The sequence below is a fragment of the Ixodes scapularis genome, unplaced genomic scaffold, assembly GCF_016920785.2.
Source record: "Ixodes scapularis isolate PalLabHiFi unplaced genomic scaffold, ASM1692078v2 PGA_scaffold12__126_contigs__length_90152505, whole genome shotgun sequence".
Classification (NCBI taxonomy): domain Eukaryota; kingdom Metazoa; phylum Arthropoda; class Arachnida; order Ixodida; family Ixodidae; genus Ixodes; species Ixodes scapularis.
Genome location: NW_024609838.1, coordinates 77,733,728 through 77,738,321, shown reverse-complemented (window position 1 = coordinate 77,738,321; position 4,594 = coordinate 77,733,728). Strand labels below are relative to the sequence as shown.

Genomic DNA, 4,594 nt, shown 5'->3' with positions numbered 1-4,594 from the left:
ATTTGGATAAAAAAGTGTGAACGAAACGTTCGATCCGGAAATCGCACGGTCCCTTGGTAGTCAGTTGATCTACAGTTCATGAGATCTAAATCTAATGCACTAAGAAGAAGGTACCAAAGATCATATAACACAAATATTAGATCACTGCAAAAACGAATTTATTACGACTACAGAGCTACATACAAGGAAGCCATCCTTCATGCTAAAATTTCAGCTTGGCAGGAATCATGTTCCGCTACCACGAAAAAGTCTCTCTTCGGAATCCCATATAAACTTGCATTTAATAAGAGGAGGTCACCCCTAATTCTTCCACCGATATTGAGAGCAGATAATACTTTAACTTCTTCATTTAATGAATCAGTTCAATATATATTAGATACGGTGTTCCCAACGGACGACATTACAAAAGACTCACCATATATAACTAGCTTACGACAATACTTATGCACTCCCTCATTCTCTCCACCAGATGTTGAACTAACATTTCAAGAAATATCAAACATAATAACTAAACTAAGACTTAAAACCGCCCCCGGATTAGACAAAATCAATGTTACTTTTCTTAAATATTTTTGGCATAACCATCCCGAATTTTTCCTGGCTCTATTCAACTCCTGTCTAACATCTGGATATTTTCCAAAGGAGTGGAAGAAAGGGAAAATACTACTGCTAAATAAAAAAGATAACGACAAAGCAAAACCCAACGCCTATCGCCCAATTTGCCTAAATTCCATACTCGAAGAAGTTTTAGAACGTGCACTCTATAGCAGATTATATTTCTTCCTTAACTCAAAAAAACTATTACACCCACGACAATTCGGGTTCACACATCTTAAATCATCTACACAAGCTCTGTTCACACTTACTACACATCTACAAAAACTAAAAAATAAATCAACAGCGGTAGCTATGGTATCCCTAGACTTTACAGGAGCATTTAACACACTATGTTATCCGGTAGTATTGGCCTATTTAAAACACCATTCTTGCCCAAGTAATCTATACTATCTGCTATATTCATTCTTCCACGATAGAACCGTCAGATATATCACTCCAGAAAAACAAGAAATAAACAAATCAATTAATATGGGATGCCCCCAGGGCTCTCCACTAAGCCCCTTACTATGGAATATCTTACTATCAGGATTACTAGAAAGAACCTTTCCGAATCACATATATCTGCAAGCGTTTGCAGATGACATCGTACTTATCATAGAAGGGAACTCAAGAAGAGAATTAGAAGAAAGAACTATCGAAATACTGCAAGAAATAGGACAGTGGACATCCGAACGTAAACTATATTTGAACTACTCGAAATGTAAATGTCTAATAATAACTAGAGGAGAACTATATAAAAAAAGACCCCCAATAATAAAATTTCACGATCATAAGTTAGAAATAGTGAAACAACTTAAAATTTTAGGAGTCATTTATGACTCACATTTAACCTTCTTACCACACCTTCAATATATAAAACAGAAAGTTCAAATCCATACAGCCAACATCTCAAACATATACTCAACAAATTGGGGTATCACATCAAGCCAACTACGGGAAATATACTTACGAAGCGTAGAAAGATATATAGTGTATGGATCACCCGGGTGGTGGAGACCATCAGGAAATTCACATATGTTAAGACAACTGCAATCCATACAAAGGTTACCATTACTTAAAATAGCAAGAGCGTTCCGCACAGTTTCTAACATAAGCCTGCCTATACTATGTAATATCATCCCAATCAACATTACTCTTGACGTAGAATCATTTATGTTTAATGTCTTCCAACTTAAGATACCCGCCCAATTCGATAGCTTTAGTATCTCCCCCACAGAGGTATCGTATCCTATAGATCTTTGGAAAACTCATCCAACAAAGAGATTCAATATATCATTCCAAAGAATCAATTCTGTTACTGTATCTCAAATAACCAACGTCATATCACTCTATACAGATGGTTCAGTGTACTTAGATCAGGTGGGAGCAGCATTCGTTATTCTGAAAAACAATGGAAGAATTATAAAAATAGGAAAATATCGCTTACCAAAACACAGTACAATATTCGATGCAGAGGCTATTGCCATATTAAAAGCCCTTGATTATATTCTTGCAACAAGAGATGGACTACATTGTAACATATACACCGACAGCCTATCAGTCCTACAAGCATTGGCAAATCCAAACAATGCAATTCCTTTAATTAACGAAATAAAACATATAATCCAATCAGTCAACAGATTTAATACAACGGCTTTTTTCACGTCAAAAGCCATACTAATATTTTAGGGAACGATCTAGCCGACCAATTTGCAAACTCGGCACGTTATCATGGCCAATGCATACACCTACCAAAATCAAAACAAAATATAAAACATACAATAATGGAATTAGCACGTAGGAGATGGGATCACTCTTGGCAAAACGATGGCAAAAACACAGAATTATTTAAATGGATACCATCAACCAATCATATACCCATTAGCTTCCCTCCTTCTAGTAACATCACACAAATTATTACTGCACACGGCAGATTTCCTTTTTATTTCTATAGATTTAATATACACAACCACACTACTTGTCCCTGTGGAAAAACTTGTACTAGTATGGATCATTACTTTACTGCATGCCATCTAACAAAACCATTTATTCAAAAACTTTCAATATCGCACATAAACTTGAATATTCGTCAAAAGCTACTGAACTCTAAAACTCATATAAATACTCTGGAGGCGTTAGTTAAACATATTTCAGACAACATTCCATAGTATATAAATAAATATATATATATATATATATATATATATATGTGTGTGTGTATATGTATGCATATGTGAATGTATAAGTATGTGTGTTTATATGGGCGCGTGGGTGTATGTATATGTAGGTATGTATGTGTGTATGTAAATGTATATATATGTATATATGATTATATGTATTTGTAACAAACTTGAGAATGGAAGATATCAATCTCAAGTGAAAAACAAAAACTACTGTAAAAAACATTTCTTACAGACTAACTTTTAACCCAAACAAGAACGGAATCCAAGAAAAAGACAAAAAAAAAGTCATCTTTAAACCCTGAACTGCTAATATGCACACTGTCGATGGCCTTGGAAGACCCAAAAGTGGTGGATAGGGGGGTTTGGACCAGTTCCATTCTCCGGGCTTCCTTAGCTTCTTAAAAAAAAAAAAAAAAAAAAAAAAAAACGCCATCTCCATGAGAAGACTCCATCTTTGGTTAGGAGAGCCGTGGACTAGTTCCTGGTTCGGAGCTTCTCCTTAGCTTTCCATCCTGAACCAACAACACCACAATCAATGGCCATTGGAAGGCCCACAACATGACCAGGGGGAGTGAGCCAGTTTCCTTCCCTGGGATTCTACTAACCACCCGCGACAAACAGCCATCCACAGAGAAGACCCCAAACAAAAGGTTACGAGGACCTAAGACCAGTTACAGTTCTGGGCTTCTCAGCAAGAGTAACGAGAGTATCTACAATAAAACTGGAACGAAAAGTCATCTACTCTCAGAGCAACAGTGTTCAGGAGCGGACAACCAAGACAGACAGTGAAAAAGAAAAGAGGTTGATCTCTTATTGCACCCCTCAAGACCGACCACCAACAACAAACAACGTACGAAAAGAAAAGTAATACTGACGAAAACGACTAAATATTTAGTGTCTGTTTCAAGACATGACCTCATTCCTTCCAATCTCAAAAAAAAAAAAAAAGATTAATAGCAACACTTGATAAGAATACAGGATGCAAACATGAAGTTTTATAAGTGTGATCCTTCTCCTTCGGGGGAAAATGTAAATATGTAAATAGGTGAATACTAGGGTATGTATAGCTATAATAATAATCTCTTGCTGTAAAATATAATCACTAAAAAAATCATAAACAACGAAAAATTACAATGCTGTCTGCTCCCTCCTCCCCCCCCCCTCAAGAAATAATTAAGGCGACAGACAAATAAGAAATAAAATGAAAACATACATGAGAACGCCAAGATACATAGAAATACATAACTAATTTTAAAATAAAATCATTAAAAGATAATAAAATTTTAACATTGTTTCCAATACATTTTCTTATATATTCCAGTACGAAAATTTTAAAGAAGACAACTTCCTCGTCGTCAAGAACACAGAAGACAAGAGGCAGGACCAAGCGGAACAACAATTAATAACTTAATACCAAAGGAAAAAAACGAAACACAAATACTCATAATTGCTCGCAAGATTCTCCAAGTTCGTTCCAATGCCAATGTTCAGCTGTCTCCCTGTTTTTCTTTTTAATAGGCTTTAAGGACTAAAGAAACGTTTGGTCAATTACGGCCCTCATTTTTATATTATATTGGATCAAACCTGTTATACCGTCAGGTGGTGCAGGTCGAGAGGAACAGTTTATTTCCTTTTTTTATCTCTCACTTAGAAATTGAGTAATTGAGTACAACAGTGAAAAGGCGAAACCAACACGCTGGAGCCATATGGCTCCACCATGCTGGTATCGCCTTTTCGCTGGTATAGGATGTCCCATATTACGCAATGATGTATGGTTCTGACCGCCTACATGGTTCCGCCATAATCCACTACGC

General features: G+C 36.1%; 1 pseudogene; it reads left to right on the top strand.

Annotated features, from left to right (window-relative positions):
- The first annotated feature begins 1,086 nt into the window (after nt 1–1,086).
- Nucleotides 1,087–2,765, top strand: LOC120847511 (annotated as a pseudogene).
- The last annotated feature ends 1,829 nt before the right edge of the window (nt 2,766–4,594 follow it).